Source organism: Aythya marila, assembly GCF_965140915.1.
Source record: "Aythya marila genome assembly, chromosome: 5".
Classification (NCBI taxonomy): domain Eukaryota; kingdom Metazoa; phylum Chordata; class Aves; order Anseriformes; family Anatidae; genus Aythya; species Aythya marila.
In genome coordinates, this window is record NC_139046.1 from 30,163,163 (window position 1) to 30,181,700 (window position 18,538).

General features: G+C 36.6%; 1 protein-coding gene across 2 annotated transcripts in view; it reads left to right on the forward strand.

Annotated features, from left to right (window-relative positions):
* FLRT2 (fibronectin leucine rich transmembrane protein 2) overlaps positions 1-18,538 on the forward strand; it is a 62,402-nt gene that overhangs the window by 34,597 nt on the left and 9,267 nt on the right. The window lies entirely within an intron of this gene.

Below are 18,538 nucleotides of genomic sequence, written 5' to 3' on the forward strand. Positions count from 1 at the left end.
AGGAAGTATTCAGTTTCCAACCAAATGCAGTGGTTTCAGAAATCTAGATACTATTTAGATTGTATCAGTCATGGAAGGGAGAGAGTAGCAGTCAGAAGCCAGTTCACCCTCTCTGAAATCCACAAAAATCTCTTGGACTGGACTGTGCTTCATGCTGGGGACTGAGGATAGAGGGAAAAAGAATAAAAGAATACAGAACAAACACCCAGAAGAGAAAGAAATCAAGAAATATCAAGAAATATAGCTACATGTGTGTGAGGGGACAAGGTGGCTTTTTACAGAACAGAGAATATTTGACACATTGTTCCAGTTGGGTGCTTCCTCACCACTTCACTGTTAGCAATGTTCCCCCCCCCTTTTTTTTTTTTTTTTTTTTTTTTAAAAAAAAGGAGGGAAAAAAAAAAGCACATTAGAAAATTTGAGAGCAAACAAAATGATATTGATCTTGTGGAAAGATGTGAGGATAAAAGTGGGAAAAAAAAACACCCCTTAGTTAAAATTTTGGCTGAGAAACATTAGCAAAGCTGCTGTAACATGCAGCCTTGTTTTTATTTTTACTTCAAATTAAATAAAACCATAGCTGTTAGATTTTACACAGTGCATGGTGATGTATTGCATCATCAGATGAGACTTTGGGCTATATTTTCATTTTGATAAGTGAATCAGACACCTAAATATGAAACTGATGGGGTTCATTATCTTGTTTCCTATTCAGGACTTGAAAAAAATCCCTTTGCAGCAATAGTTACATGTCAGAATCAGTTGACTTTGTGGAAATGAAAGTTTCAGATATTTTCTTCAAAATACTGTTCTCGAGCCTATTATGTTAATGTCATTCAGGAAAAATAAAAATAAAAATTGGAGAAACAAGCCTTTTTTTTTTCTTTGACATCATTTTCTTAATGTACCAAAAGTACTGTTGCAATTTTATCTCCTTGCTATTCCACAAAGCATTAATTGTTTTTAGTGAGCTGCCATTGTTAGCACTGTAACTGTTGCATAAGTTGCAGAGATGTATATCCTGAGTTATAAAGTGGAATGGAGAAATCAAGTGTTGTGATTGCCATTCCATGCAGTTAACAGGTACTGTAAGAGGTGATGTTGGGTCCAGCCTTCCAGGCTCATTGACTTCAGTAATTCTGTCTACTCATGTGCATAAAAATTCTTTCAAGATCACACCCAAGGTTAAATCATGGGAACTTGGAAATGGGAAACTTTGAAAAGTACTTCTGAAAATAAAACAAAGGGCCAGCTGAAACTAATGGGAAATTTTCCATTGACTTCAAAGGCAGTAGAACAGAATCAGAGCCATAGAGAAAGGAATCCATGGCCATGATTTTCTACCAGTTTCTCAAAACTATAGTTTTATTACAGAGCACCTTCTGTTAACAGTTTTAGGCATTTATTTCTTGAAATAAAGCTCATTGTTTTGCAGCCTAGCAAAAATATATTCATCTCCATCCTATTAATAAATATCAAAAGTATTACGGACCCTGATTATTTAAAATTAAGTAATAGAATACCTATAATTCACAATAAATCTGTTTTATACTATTCTACTAACAACAAAAATAAAAATTTTGCTGAGAAAGCATACAGGACTAGATGTTACTCTAACGTACTAACATACAACATACATGTAGAAATGAAAATCAGAATAGTGGTTTTTTGTTTGATTGTTGGTTTTGTTTGTTTGTTTTGTTTGTTCGTTTGTTTTTGCTTGTTTTTTAAGAGGAATAATGTCTACATTCTCAAACTTCATTACCAGATTGTAGCATCGATTTCAAAAGGTGAATATTTCTTCACAAATCTTAGATAACTTTAGAACTGAGCTTGAAAGAAACATTTTTAAGGTGCTAAAAATTGTACAGTTCCTTTGTTCCCTCTTAAAATATCCATATAAGCCATTAGTCAGGCTTTGGTTTGAAATGTCAAAATATCGTACAGTGTGTTCTCTGCTGGACAAGCACAATAAAATGGCTTGTTTTCATCAAAAGAGAATTTGGCCCTGGAAGCAGAAATTCCTGAAAAATGGAGAGATGCATTTGCATTCCTTTTTTTTTTTTTTTTCTCGGTGTTTTGGTTTTAGAGTGCTTTGAAAAGTGAATTGAAAGTTGTTCAGTTAAATTAATCTTAAATCTTTTTCTATGAACACTTACAACAGAAAATTGATCTTGGGAATTATGAGCTTTGAACATTAGGGCATAAGCTCTCCATAGAAATTATATGACCAGTTGCAAATATTAAGGATATGTTCAACTACTTCTGTAATTTAAAGAACATTGCATTGTATAATTGCAAATAAGTAAAGTATTTTAGAAAATCAGGATGTCTGCATCAAGAACAGTCTAGGAACAGAATTCTAAGAGGTGATATTTTTTCAGTAAACTATTCTAAATTTATTTTTTGGTCTCAGATTGAAGATTAAGATGCCTAATTCAATTTTATGACCATAGAAGTTTAAGAAGTGGTGAAAGACACAAAAACTTTATTTCTGGCACAAAATTGTCTGTGTGATTGTTGTATCAGAAGACTAGCATAATCTTTCTATGTGGAATATCCTGGCATTATCAATGTGAGGCATATTTTTGGTGGTGAAGTAAAACAGCTGCCATGAGTTCTACCATCTCATGTCAGGCTACATTAAAACCTGGATACCATAAAATCTAGACATATATGGTGTATATGTGGGTCTCCATATTTCAGGTTTATATTTGCTTTCTGCTGAGCATAATTGACACAGTATGTGGAACTTCCCTTTCTGGCTTTGGCTTCACAGTGTCATTCAAAAACCACAGAGACAAATTCCCTCTGCAATTCAGAAAAGGCAGACTTGCAACTTTTCAGCATTTAAAATTATTTTTGTCATCCACTGTCAGAGGATACAAGGTAAAACCAGCATGGTCACTTTAATAGTTAGTACTTAAAACAAAGATGGATTTTAAGAGTTGCTGTGGCTTTCAGTAGTGTGTGTGCACTGTTCTGTCACACAGCACAATAGTTTCCAAACTGTCTTAACTGCAGCATCAGGGGAAGCTGCATACTTGTTTCCTTGTAACCTTGTAAATCATACTGTCCATTTACACACTTCCAATAAACAAAATAATTTTTGTATGTGCTTTCCTTAAACTCCCCACTGTGACACCAGTCTTCTTCCCTATACTTGCATTGAATGACTCTGTCTGAGGTTGGTAGTAAAGGCTGAAAGGAAAAAAGAAAAACAAAACAAAAAAAAAGGTCTGTGTCTTCAAAGCTGGATATCTAAGCAGAAGAATATGTGGTTTCATTGATTGAATGCGGACTAGGAGACAGGAACATGCACCTTTTAATTTTTCTTGTGCTCCCATCTCTCTTTGCAGTCCTTAAGCAACTTATTTTAACGCTGAGAAAGATCTAACACTTCCTTTTTTTAGAGTCACAACACCAATCCCAAAACCATGGGAGGTTTAAGACACACTGAGTTGTCCTTGTTCTAGGCTACTCTAAGGGCATGGAAAGGCCTCCTGAAGGAAGCTTAGAATAACCTCCCAGTCTAGCATGCTTATGTAAGTTCCTAAAGTGCTTGGCCTTACCTCCTTATATCCTATATAGTGTGTCTTATCCTGAGTTTCTTAGAAAAGTCCAAGCTGCTCCTGGCATTGTCTGTGCCAGAGCAGTTCTGTCTAAGGAAACTAAAGGGATTTGGTAGATTCTGTATTCTGCCACAGTACTATATGCAGTCAACAGCTGAACCCAGAATACATAGCCAAAGTGTCTCATCTTCTCAACCTGAACTGAAAAAATAAAAGCACTTTTTGAGTTCCAGAAGGAGTTCAATAAAGCTTGTCATGTTGAGATTTTTCAAGGGATTGTTAGCTATCCCTAGGAGCAAAAGCAGCTGAATCCCAGGACCTTAACTCCCAGGGGAAAATGGAAAGGGCCATGAAAGGATTCACAGCAGGAAGAACAAGCTATACATCAGCTTCTAGCTGATGTATTACCTCTTAGCACCACAGCTGCCTGTGATAGCAAGGGCCTGGATTCACTAACCCAGGAGGTCAGTCCCAGTCCTGCATTCCAATCACACACAAATAAACTGGGGACTTAGCCCATCACCTGTTGGCAGCCATCTGGCCATCAACATGGTCAGTGTTGCAGCTCCAGTGCAGAGCTCTCAAGTCTCAGCCTTACACGTGCAACTGAAAGCTGGGGCAAATATAATTTACTGTGTCTTGTGTTGTCCAGAAGTACCTTCACAAAGTCACCACGTGAACCTATGAGGTCTCGCCTTTTGGCTCCTTATTTTGAGGAATCCAAAATCTGAAAAGTGGTTTTTGTTGTTGTTGTTGTAGTCGTTGTTTTATTTTTATTTTTTATTTTTTTAAATATACATTAGAAATTTAAAATTGCCTTTATTTCTAACCTGACGCTAGCCCAATAAAGCCTGTGGTACTGCCACAAACCAGGTTCTTTGTGTTTGAACACAAACTGTCAGAGGACACTTTACACTGTTTCTTTTCAGCCTACCCACATAGCATAATGGAGAATGCAGTTTTTAGGTGCTTGGCTTCATTTTCGTTTCTATTGTGCTTAGGAGAAATAGAGTTATCATAAATATTCAAGTGGGAAGGCAAGTGGGATAATTGGATTAATCAGTCATATTTACTTAGCGCTCACATTGAGTTTAAGAAATACATTCACTGGTTATATACCTGACTGTAGGTTCTGATATGCAACTGGCTTTGCTAGTCCTGATTTTGTTGTGAATCTCAGGATACTTGGCATTTCTTGTATGGCTCCTTCTCCTGGAATCTTGTCGGTTCAGAAGAGCCTAAGCTTTCCCACCATAAGATTCAAGAGTTTGTGATTACAGGGTTGTGAATAGTGCTTGCAAATGTCAATGCTGAAGGCTGTCTGTCCAGGCCACTACAGCATTTCTCAGAAAAATAAATAAATTGAGAAGTTAAACAACATCATTTTGAACTTCTCTGGGTGTGGGGATATTCTACTTGTCTTACTTTTGGAGGATGGTCTCACTTTCAGTTCTGTCTTCATCTGCTTCTGGCAGTAAGATGCTTTTCACCCAAAGAATTTGTCATGGAAAAAATATCTAGAGAGAGCCTGAAGAATAGTTTGTTTGTTTGTTTTCTGTCAGTGTTATGACACTTGTCTCTCCAAGCACACCCTTTATAGGTCTGCCGTGCTGCTCCTGGCTTAGTTTGATTGATTAATCAGAGTTTCGATTCTGGTGTCAGGAAGGAGAAGTATGACTGTTTTAGACACACCTGACACACCTGCCTCCTTTTCACACCATTTCAGACTACTCCCACTAAGGAATAGCCTTTAGTTAATACTTCAAACATAGTAAATACAGCATGGAAAGGAAATTGACATTTGTGATTACAAATTTGTAACTGCATTTTTTAAGGAAGGAGAAAGTAAGCAAACATTGTTTGCTGTTAGCAAGCATTTACTGACTGCCAGTGCCATCTCTGGAATTTATTTTATGTAGTTCAGTGTATTCAAACAGCAAAAAAGTAGTGATTGATTAGAAAAATAGACCTTAACATTTGTGATTGTTATAATTTAGACTAACAATGGCAGACAGGAGTAGAAGGTTTTGAAGTGCCTATCCACCAGAAAGGGAGAGGGATTGATGAAGGTGGATCCTGAGGTATCACTAGCAGTGTTAGTGTGAAATTGAAGGTGAGATCAAAAGAAGCAAAGTTATGAATTTTCTTTGCTTTTGTTTCTTCTTATCACTCTATTTATTCTGTTTTGTTTGGTTTTAGTCAAATGTATAAAATTTAGGAAGAGCTATCATTTTTGCTAAACTTACTTTACATTGAAGCACAACCAAAGTTGTGGATTCTATAAGTTAGTGAAAGATGAAGATCTTTCAAGATGCCATATCTCAGAGGAGATGAAGTGAGCTAGTGAGCAAGACCTTCCTACAAAGGGTTATGTTTGACAATCTTCCCAGAAGTCAAAAAGGAAAAGATACAGCCTAGAAAGATCACAGACTTTATATAGACTTTATATAGCAGCTGGTCCAATGACCTCTTTCACCAAAGTTTAGTCAGGAGACCAAAAAGAAAGATCCCATCTGTATCATTTGAAGAATACAAATAGGAAAAAAAAAAAAAAAAAAAGTAATGATGTTTCTGCAAAGCCTAGAGAAATAAAAATTACAGATATGTTCAAACTGAAACCCTAGATTTAAACCATTTTGAACTTCAAGACAGTGCAATTCTATATACAGACATTGTGGCTTGGGTTATTCTCTACAGGAAAGGTTCAAAGGTCATTGAAAAGAAGAGTCCAAAACATGATGATATGTTTCATTTCCTTCTGTGGTCAACACTGCACTATATAAAGTTTCCAGTCCACTAAAGCAGGACATTGCTATTTAGGGAACTAGAGCTTACGGTAGCACTGGCAGCCTATTTTTGCATCATTTCAGTTCTCACTTTAAAAACTCGGCTTAAAACTCATGGCTTAAAAATGGTTTAAGAACACTTAATACCAGATTAGAACACTGCATTCTTCATTTTCTTTTTTGTTGCATTTGGAATGCTCATAAGGAAATAACAATTGCTTTAGATGATATTATTGATCATTTTTGATTTAATATTTTATTTGATTTTATTTATGGTTATTATCAGCCATCCAGAATTTCAAAATGCAGAATCTTAGCTGTGTTGATGAATTTTACTCTATCAGATACCTTACAGAATGGCACTGTATTCAATTTCTGACTTGAATACTTTGCAAGTGTAATGACCATGTCCATTCATGCTAAATTTCCCCTGTTGCACTCAGTCCCTCGTTCTGACTATAAAGTGTGACTCACTAAAATATGAAATTCCCAAACTGAGACAGACCAGCTCAGTACTTTGTCCCCAGCAATGACAAGAGATTATTGGAGCTGCTTTTTTGCCATCCTTTCCCCCAGCAGTGTCCAACACTTGGAACACAGTATGTCAGAGGATGCATTCTCACCTCTTCTCTTTAAGGGAACCTGATAAAGACCAGATTGATGTCCATGAAATTGCTGAATTCATTTCTGAACCTGCTAAAACTGTCTGCCTCCCTAGACTCACGTGGAACCAAATTTCAGTTTGCCATCTGCTGTTTAAGGAAGTGCTTTGGTTTATCTATTTTAAGCAGATTTAATTGCAATGAATTTCAGTGGTTCTTGGTATTAAAAACATGCTTTTCATAAAGGATTTTTCCTAATTCAGTGCTTGTTGGACAGTGCAAGTCAGGTGCCCCCTCAGTGAAGATTGGTGCCTGCTAATTTACAGTTAAATTGCTACAGGTGCCTATGCAAATCATCTTAAATTTTCTTTTATCACAACATAGCTCAATGATTTGTGGGACATGAACTCTGTGACTAAAACAGCTGCAATGAACGTGTTTAAATATTGAATGCTTAGTCAGTCCTTATCTGTGCTTTAAAATTATTCTATTATTAGTAATAATAATGAACATTATCACTTTAGCAAGTCTTCCCTCTCTGTATAAGCCCCACAAAACAGAAGATTTGAGTAAAGTACATATTGGGGGTTGGGGGTGGAGAATAATGCTTAAAATATTTGTAGAGAATGTGGAAACAAAACTTTTACCCCCTTGGATACAAGATGGTTTTCTGCTTCACTGGAACAGAGGAGGGCAGTATCTCCCAAGACGCTCAAAAGCCTTGAAGTTAATTGCTGCCAGGGTGGGTTAGTTTAAGCTGGTGTTTGGATAGAGCACGTGACACTGTCTCTCAGGGTGAATGGTATTAGGCAACACAGTTCATTTTGAACTAGCAAGGAAAGGATTTCTAAAATAATATTACACAGTAAACAAACTCCATTGCTCTGGGCTAAGTTCACTCAAGCTCTTAGGAGTCAGTTAGTTTGTTATCCTCTGGAATAGCTGTAACTGTTTCATTTTTTGTCCTTTATTATTTCAGACCACTTAAAGATAGCTATTTACTGTAATGAGTCAGAGAGGTCTAGGTAAGTCTGGAGTGAAATGTCTGACAAATTCCTGCCAAATCCAAACTGAAGGGGTGTGTGGGGTGTGTGTGGTTGCAGTGTTGTTTTTTTTTATTTGTTCCCTTTATCTTGTTTATTTTCCTTTATCGTTTAGCCCTTTATGCAAAAGGGTTGTATAGAGGTCAGAACAGACTGGCAGAGGTAAAACTGATGAAAATAACATATATTGGATTTAGAGTTAATGCTGGTTTTATAATCCATTTCACTGGGTTACAACAAATGTATGCCTTATTGGCAAAAGTAAAGAACCTTTGCCTTTAGTATATAAAGTTTTGATGTAGACATAGGTCAAGATCCTAGATGCATGAGAAGATATGCGTAATTAGCACCTAATTCAGTTTTTAGTCCAAGAAAATAACACATCAGCAAACTCCCAAATCCCCCAGAACATCTTCATATGAGGTCCAATTAAAGTATCCAGAGGTCTACTCAGCAAACATGGACTGTCTTCTCATTTGATTCATACAGTGACCTGAATAGATAGACTGCTCTGCAGACAGAAGAAAACAATAATTGCATTTCCGAGCAGGTGTATTTTGCTGCCTGTGGAACAGTTTAAAACTCTACCTCACATTTTTTTTTCATATTTGTCCTTCAGGCCCTCTCTTTGGTTTTATTCTGCATTGCCTCTCAGCCTTCCTGGACTCATTCAAGATATGTAGTTTTGTACAAGCACAAAAAGCTGATATGAATACTGTTGTGATACCTTGCAGTAACGACTATGCTGAAAAGTAGCACAAGGAGACATATTGATAAGGAGTATGTTTGCCTGAAATGCTTTGGCACATGTCAGACGGAATTTGCTTTTGGGCCAAAGGCCAACTCCAGGCTTCTGAACCTCTTAGGAGCCACTTAAAATCTATTAAGAGAGTTTAAGTGGTGCACAAGTCTCTTCGTGGATGTCTGCACAATGCTAATGATCACCCACTGTGAACCATTAATGGGAGAGGACATTTTTTTTTTTTTTTTCTCTACTGCTGGTAGGTGTCATTTGTGAGTCTGCTGGCAACTTTGATCTCACGGATGCAACCACACACAGACCTCAAAGGCAATGGAGAGAAGTGGAAAAACAAAGCTGAGTTGCTTTCTGTGCTCTCTTCTACCTTTGTCAGGATTCATTCTACATGACAACTTTATGCTTTCTAAGTGAAATAAGCCTAGGAGAGCTCTTCAAGAAATATATTTACAGCAGTTATTGGGAAAATATAATGACAGAAAGTTTTGAATGGTATATCAGGGGTTTATTCTGCTCTGAGTTGCTTCTTCATAAACACTTGTAGATGGCAGACTCTTTCCTGTCACTTAGTACGTTGTGGAGAATATTAGATGCTTACTTATTGCCTTTACTCTATCCTGTTTGTTCTATTCATGGTCAGATGATTTGTGATGCTATATGGCATGTAAAACTATTCACACAGAATATTCTGTCCCACAGCTATCAGTGTGAAGCAGAAAAACAAACAAACAAAACAAAACAAACAAACAAACAAAACTAGTTGAAACCACGTTTCCAGCTTCTAGAATTGAAATGCTTGTGTGGTTCTCTTTTGTCTTTGTGCATACCCTGTGTAGGCAGTATCTCTGCTCCTTCAAAGTAGAATGGGATAAATATGGAGAAGTGACTTTAATCACAGCTTCAGATGTAAACACCATGTCTTCTTCTGCTTTGCCTTTTCTTCCCAGGGGAACTGAGCTGCTGCCAGAAATTAAAGACATCCGAGTTCCTTGGATGATGTAAACTGCTGCAGCCAGTGTTTAAACATGTAATCTGTACTCCTTCATCCTGCAGGAGCAGTGCTCCTGACGTTGCCTTTATTTATTACTTTGGCCTTAAGGCCTCTCATGATCTTGCGCTTTTAATTCCAAGGCTGGGAATCATTGGGTCAGAAATGTCTATTTACTGTTTCTAGCTTGTCCTTACTTATATTTGTACCTAGAGCTGTAACTTCCTAGTGTTGGAATCTGTGCAGTCCAATTCAGCCTCCCTTTCTCAATTAGCTTTGATGTTAAATGGGAAATCTGAATGACTGTCTCAGAAATGTAGTGTTATAACCTTTCACCAAAGGAGAACCAAAGTAGAGTTAAGTGCCAAAAAAGTCTGTTCTTTGTCAGAAACAAGACTTGTATTCACAGCCCCACTATACCAAACAAATTATTTTATCCAACCACCTATCATATGTTCCTCTGTCCTCTTATTCCTCAGATGTATACCTTCTTAGGATATGTGCTTGGTCATCAATACTGAAAACAGAGAGTATGATACAGAGTTACTGGAAACCTGAATGGAAATAAGGAAAAAAAACACAACCAAACAAACAAACAAACAAAAGGCAAGACCACACAAAATTAAGAGAAAAAGAGAAAAAAATGAATAATTTTAAAATGATCTGTACCCTGTTTTGTCCTGATGCATCTAGTCCTTCTTTCTCTCTGTACTCTAAAGTAAATCACTAAAATCTAGTGATTTACTGGTGCCCATATAAACAGTAGATTTTAAGACAATGCATACACATGCTGGATGCTTGTTTTTTACTGCTATAAAATAGCTACTACTACACCTCTACTGATTTGTACTGCTGAATTTATTATTATTATTAGCAGTAGTATTAGTACAATATGTTTCCTATATGAAGTACTATAGTGCTGTTCTTGGAGTAGTGAGAATATAGCACTTCCTCTACCTTTGCATGCAGATCAGATCGACAGGAAAAGATAACAAATCCTGATCCCCATACTCTTGTCAGGCTCTACTGATGTTAAGACACTGTGCAGTTGATGAATATTACAGCTATTTAGTTGAGTAGGAATTTTAGAGGCTTATCTTTATATTATTTATCCATTGTTTTAATATCTTTCCTCTTTCCTATTAACTAGATATCTGATGGCAATGATTTAAAAATCTGTTTAATAACCTTCTGTTTGCCTGTTACAGGGGCTGTGTCATGTGAGCAAGATTTGTTCTCTAGCTGGGGAACATCTTTTTTTCAGTGGTACCATAAATGACTACACTGTACATGACAGGTTCTCTTCAATATTCAGAGGCAATTAGTGTGCAAGCAACTTTATTAATCTTTTTTAATAGCTGCTTATCAGTGATTATGGAGTTCTTAGTACTGTGAAGAAGCAGCATGCAAAGCAATATTAAAAGGTGAAATCTCTGGTTTTGTTGGAAAAATGTACATATGATACTTAGAACTTTATTTATATTAAGGTACCTACGTGGCTGGGGAACAGCTAGTGCCATATTTTCTCCCTGGGCCATATGCCACAAATAGGGAACATAAGAATATGGCAGCCCACACTCATTTTCCTAAGACCCTAAATGAATGATACCCCACAAAGTAATGTGACACCATAGACAATCTTATCAATGATGTAGCACTGTGCAACACATTTAAAATGTGTCAAGATGTTGTCTCCACAGAAACAATGTTTAGTCACTTAGGTCACTAAAAGCAGCTTTTTCAAATTATCCACAGACATTTTGCCAGACTGCCCACATATCTCTAGATAAAAACAAACTGTTTGCTTCACAGGGTAGAATAATTTATAGGTAGAGACCAATTTGCTTGCAAAGAAACAGCAGGTTACCTTCAGTTTTTTCTTAGTACAAAATGCATTATGCTAAACACAGTACAGAACATTTGATTTCCAAACAAGGGAATTATTATAAATTAGTTTTGTATTATTAGTTGTTTTTGTTTGTTTGTTTTTGTTTGTTTGTTTGTTTTTACAGACATGTCCAGTTTTTGTCACAGAAAGCTGTAAGCCCTCTGGAAAAGGATCAAGAAAGAAAACAAATTTTTGTTTTCACTTTACTTTGTTAAGTAGAGCTGTCCAGAGGCAAATAATTCAACTATGTTCTTGATTTTAGAATATGCAACATAAACACTATTTTGTGAATGTTTTCATTAAATGAAATTGTGTTAAAATTTTTTTTTGGGGGGTACAAAAAGGTCAATTTTTTACTCTTCCTCTCTCCTTTTTCTCTCTGTCCTTCTAGTCATAAATGATCAGAAAACACTATGTTTCAAACACATTTCTTATTGAAAATGTAATCAAAACTGACAAATCTCCATAAAACATTTTTAGCTTCAGTGAAATCATATATTTTATGAAATTTTGTTGAAATGTTCCAGATAGTTCTTCATGTAAATTTCTTTTAATTTGCCATTTTTGACTTTCTCCATCCGGATTTACATCATCACTTAGTACATTGCTGAGTATGGAGTACTAGATGAGATCCATCGAAACTATTTCACCTAAGTTATGAGATCAGTTCTTTGGGGATGAAAGACTAAAGAATTAATTCACAACCATACTAAATCAATTGTTCTTACTTTTTGTCAAATTTGTCAAGTTTTGAACAGTACAGCATTAGACAAGTGAAAAATTAGACAAGGCCTTGGGGGAAGGTTAATAAAGACACCAATAGCACTTAGCTAGTAGGTGCAAGATTCCATTTAATATGACTCCTGGAGGTGATCATCTGTTCCTCTTTGCCCACTGGAGTGAAAATATCATGATGGTTACCATCTGGAGTAAATTTTCAACAATCAGCATTTTTATAATGAAAGCATAAATGTTTCTTTCTAAACAGATGCTTGGGCTATCATTGACTTTTGAACTACCTTGAAGTCCTAGACAACTCAAAAATTCAAGTGCAGTTCTGCACGTTTCCTTCTTCCTCACGATTCCTACATTAGAATTCAGGACTACAGAGGCAGGAAGTCCTTAGTGGCAGTTTTTTATTTCTAGAATGCCCTTGTGGTTCTACCAGAAGCTGAAACAATCAATAGCAAAGGTCTATGCAAGAGTAATCCATGCAGACAGACATTCAGATTGGAATAGTTGGTACAACAAACTAAAAAAATAAATTTGTGTGGGTAGCACAGCAGTGTCCACTAATACAGCTTGCAATCAGAAATGCACTCTTTCTTTGAGAGTTGCCAATAGGTATTCTGTGGCATTTCATTTCTGAATCTGAAAGAGATTTTGTAGAATTTATTTATTTTTATTTCTAAAAGTAGTCATATTCCCTGACTGTATTGACAATTAAAAAAAAATTGTAATGAGCTATCGGGCATCTGTGCACATGAGCAGGGATGATTTTTTTTGCCACAAAATGGAAAGACAGACATTTCTGGGCTTGGAGGTTGCAGTAGCTATTATTTAATTATTTATCACAGGCAAAACAATCTTCAAGAACTTATGCAACATCAGGTTTTGTGAATAAAGACCTTCTGTCAAAAATAAATAACTGGTGAAGTAAACAGTAAGAAAGATTCATTAGTCTAGGTAGGTTGCATTCTACACATCTGAACTTCTGCACTTCAGCACATGCTTATGCACAGGTCTACAAAACTGAGTTGGATGTGTGGCACAGCACACTGCTCAATGGGATGAATGGAAACCTTGAATTTGTGGCTTCACTTGAGTCACTGTTCTTGTAGCTACCTCAGCCCTGCTTCCTGGAGTACAATGATCACTCTAATGTGATCATTGATCTAGTGATCACTCTAATGTCCTGTAGCTCGCTCTGTTTTGACCTCCTCATATCTATACAGTAATTGCACTCTGTATTATCCATGGGCAAAGAATGAGCTTGAACCACAAAACAAATAAAATTCAAACTCACTATTAGCATATTGAAACATTAATTTTCCCAGAAACTAAGTATTATACAGCTCAAATTATTTGTCAGGCATGCAGCAGAAAGGCTGTAAAGCCAGCAATCACTGGTGATCCCAGACTCCTGTTAGCAAAGAGAAATTGCTTTATGTAGGTTGGGGACGGACAATGTTAGCAGAAAACAATTCTCACATTCTAACTTTTGTTGTTGTTGTAGGGGTAGAGTTTCTTGCTATCTCAGCTCCCCCTCCTGGATGTCAGATGTCTGTTTACTGGCAAGAACTAGTACACGACACAAGTTTCCAAAGACAAAACTTTAGTTGAATATAGCATCACACTTCTAAAAAAAAAATGATTTCCTGAAGCCTGCATCATTCTGGGAAATATGTCTGCTTAATAGTTTGCAGGAATGTAGCTAGAAAGACATAAGAAAGACTTGGAGGAGCAGAAGATTACTGAGGAACAAGGAGGAGAAGGATGGTGAATGACATCTTTACACCTATTGCTGCAAAATGTACCACTTTCTAAACTTTCTCCTGTCTCCACCAAGTCAGATCCAAATCCATTTCACTTTCCTTCAGCAGTCTGGTTGATCTGAGATTTCAAGAGTAGTTGTAAGTGCAAACTGGGAGGCAAGATCAAATATGTCGTGATCAGGGCAGAGAAGAATGTGAGGGAAGAGCTCACTGGGTACATATATTTGCTGAATCATTTTACTAACAATATTGCAAAGGCAATCATAACTTCCTCTGCAAAAGTCTGTCCCTATGGACTTCAGTGCACTTTCAACAATGTGCAGAGACATTTTAAGGTTTCCTTACAGTACTGGCTATTGATCATTATTCTAACATCAATATTTACTTCAGGAGGAGAGCACCAAGAAAGGTTTCTCCTCTTGTTCTTCACCTCTTTTTCTTCTTCCTCATCTCTTCTTCTTGACATAATACACACTCAGAAATATGAAGCAGTCACAGCAGCAAGCATGCAAAAATGCTTTTTGTAAAAGCACTTCGGTTCCTCAAGAACTAGTGTCATTTTCTCCGTGCTTTTGATGCAGAGATTATAGCCTCATACTAAGGGTTTCAACACTAAGTTCAAAACCAAGTAACTTGTAGAGAAACATACACAGTAAACTATCACCTTCAGCTCCTAATCAGTAAACAAAACATAACGTTCATTCATGTGTAGACATGAACTCTACATATACAAAAAAAAAAAAAAGGGATTTGTCAAGTATTACTCCACAGTTATTTTTGTTACCAGTTGATAGAAATACAGGAACATTTTCCTTAAGTGCTACGAACTCTACTAGGTTCCAGAGAAATGGAATTAGATTTGTTTTCTTGTTGTCATTCAGTTCCAGACATAATAGCCTTGTACTTGCTCATACGATAATTATGCAGAGTAAGAATATGACTTGATTATGACCTTGGTCTTCAGTAAAGCCAAGAAAATTTATTCTAAATGGTTTTGTGCTAAATAGGATTCACTGTCTGGTAGTAGTGAAAAGGCTGGATGTGGCTATTTGATTTTGGTTTTGCTTGCCTTCTGATTTATGTTGCATGGCAGTCAGGTTCAGATAAATGCTGTGTGGTTAGAATAACGGGTGGGGGGGGTGGGGGGGTGGGCAGGGGGAGGAGGGAATCAAGATTCCTAGGAACTGCTTTTGATTATTTTAAGGATTCCTTGAAAGATGGAATAGTCAATATTGTTATTCTTATTCTCTTAAAAATAATAGTGTCAAGCATGAGAATATTAATGAAGATAGGCAGCCTGGCTTCAGGAACACAACATTATTCCTGTGTTTATAACACAAGGCTGTTTATTCGTATGCATTCATATGTAGGCTGTGCTCTGTAAACTATTCTTCTCCCTTGATTCCCATGCTTGCATTCCCTCCCCTGAACTTCATCAGGTTTTCAGGCAGCCACTGGGACCTTGACCACTGCACATGGGACTACATGTTTGGAGGGGTGCAGCATGGAATGTGCTGAAGATGGCCCTCTGGCCCTTTGGAGCTACTTTAGGCACAGCAGACCAAGTCATTGAAACAATATTGGTCACTGAGATAGGAAAGAGGTTAATAAACTAGCTGCTATTAGGTTGTTAGTATTTTATTTTATTTTTTTCTTAGATAACACAAATTTAGGACTCAGTAGCATTTTCAGTAGTATATTAATTATTGAAACATGATTATTTATTGAATCTAAATTATTTCATGGCCTGTGCAAAGCAGGATGACTAAAGCTTGAAGTTGTGTGCATAATTCTGAGCAGTGAGGGAGAAACTAATAAAACCTTCACTTTCTCAACTTGTAGCCAGATGTTTCAACCTTTTAATACCTTCAATCAAAATATGTGAAAAGAACAGTTCAGTTACAGTCTTAAAAGCAAATTTGAAGTTTTTATCCAGCACACAAAGGCAGAATTGTTCATCTCCATCTAGTATTAGTCATTCCAAAAGACATTTTAAATAAGGTAGGTTTAAAAAATAAAAAATTAATAAGACAGTGAGATAAAAATGTTCATCAGAAATTCCTCCAAAGATAAACATTTTCACTGGTGTCAGAAACTCAGGCCACTAAGGCTGAATTTTCAGATGTGGCCACCTAGAACATGTGGATTTGTTCTCGTCTATTACAATATGCTTCTCTCAACTTTTATAGATATCATTCCTCAGATCCTAACAAGATTTAATATCCTGGTTGGAGTAAGACAGGAAATGTCCTAGACACTTGGAAGACGTGGTTTGTGCTCCACAGAAGATATGGTGAGAAAAAATAGATATCAAGTGTATAGGCTAAAGAAATAGAAGCAAAAAGTGATGATCAAGGTGATGATGAACAGATGTGTTATTGCTAACATATTTGCATGTTGATTTAAAAAAAATAAAAATAAATAAGTGAACCACAACATACTCTCTTACCCTCTTCTTTGCATCCCAGATTGTTTTTTAGAACTTTCTGGTTTCACACCAAGTAAGCCACTAACAATCTACAGTTTGTAAGTCAATTCCCAAGATTTGAAGTCATGAAAGACAGGGATATTGAGTGCCCTTTATTCTTCCACTGCCAAAATTCTCCCTCTGCAAATGATCAGTTCATTTACAGAAAGACTCAGTTCAATTCTTATAAGAATATTGAAAATAGAGATTTTTCTTTAGGAAGCCAACAGGGATTCCAGGGATGCGTGAGAAACCACAATTACCTGCCCTCAGTGTTGGTGATTAGCTACAGACTGAACCATTTCAGCTTTTCCAGGTAGCATGGGGGAGAAAGCATGTAGTAGGAAAGTTTTAAAAATGCAAAATCCACCTAACCATAAAAAAAGAGAGAAACTCTGGAGTGCCACCTTCCAAAGTGCTGCTGTGCTTAAGTGACCATCCAGCCAAAGGTCTTTTACTTGTAATATATAATGAGAAGCACTGTGCATTTTGACCCAATTTACTAGAATCTTTACTTTGATCTTTTACAGAGATGCCACATTTACCTAGCCAAGAGGTACCCTGGCCAGACTCCTAGAATAAGGTGAATGTATAAGCCTATTTTAATAGATATTACTGCCTCAGGAGGTTCCTGGCATACCAGGAGCTTCAGCTGCCTGTGGCTGCGTGTCCTTAGCTGGTTTTTCTATTACAGCTGGGTGTCAAATAAAACCCCTTTGGCAATTGGATTTACAATTAAAACAGAACTAAGTACAGGGTATTGGCCCTGTTGGGAGGGGCAGACTCTTTCTGATGCTAGAAAGGGAATGAGAACCACTTTATTATGTGTGGTTCCACGGTTCTCAGAAGAGGTTCTGCACATCCTTTCTTATTTCAAAGACAATGTCATGACAGATCAGAGCAATATGATCTAGACAGGAGCCAGGACATATTACACGTGGATAAACTGTTACACTTACGATCATGTGAGGATGTAATCCTGTTAGAGTTTCTTTACAGAATCAGGTCAACTTACAAAATTGTCAAGGAACCACTCTTGACTGAAATATGCCTGCAAGAGAGAAAGCCTTGAATACCGGACTAGTTAATCTTACTACCTGCTGTCCCAGGAAAGGACAGCATGTAATATAGGCATATGGTGTATTTGCCATTTGAAGGCATAATGATAAACTAGAGGTCTTTTCTAGGACTTGCTTTTTATCTCCAACTGTTCCAGACTTGATGCTGATACCTGATGATGTTCCAAATAAATACAGTAATCTACAAGTACAAAGTTGCTGGGTTATAACATATTGACTCCTAAAGAGACTTTCTGTACTTCCAGTCCCATGCCGCATTTGGGACATGTTACAACCTGTGCAGTTGTAACAGGAATAAACAAAAAACACTAAAAACGAACAAACAAACAAACAAAAACACACTTTTATGTACTTCTAAGATATATCTCTTGTGCTTCTGGAAAGGATGGGTGGTGCTTACATGGTTTAAATAAAGAAAAAAAGAATTTTAAAGATGTTTTTCTGTTCACTGGAATTCTGTTTTACTGAAATCACAGACAGGGAATTGTGAGCTGAGTCAAAAAAATCTGGAAAAATACTGTGCTTAGGTAACTACAGTTGAACACACTGAGGTCTACAGATGCTTGGTACTTGTTTATGTACTTCAGTTTTAGTTCAAGTATGTAAAATGTGTCCTGTTCTCTTTTTAGTCTGAAACAACATATAAGACAAGATAGCATCAAGCAATACAGTATCTTCTATTGTATGATTTAGAGTTGAATTGTTTGGTTATAGATCTGAATAACAAATAGTATCTTGGAAGGTTAAAGTTGAAAAGTATGCTTAAAAGCTGAGAGCTCATCTACACTAGAATTAACAAATTTGTGTATGAAGCCATTCAGACTACACTTTAGCAAAGTTAAAAGTATCTAAACTTTATGG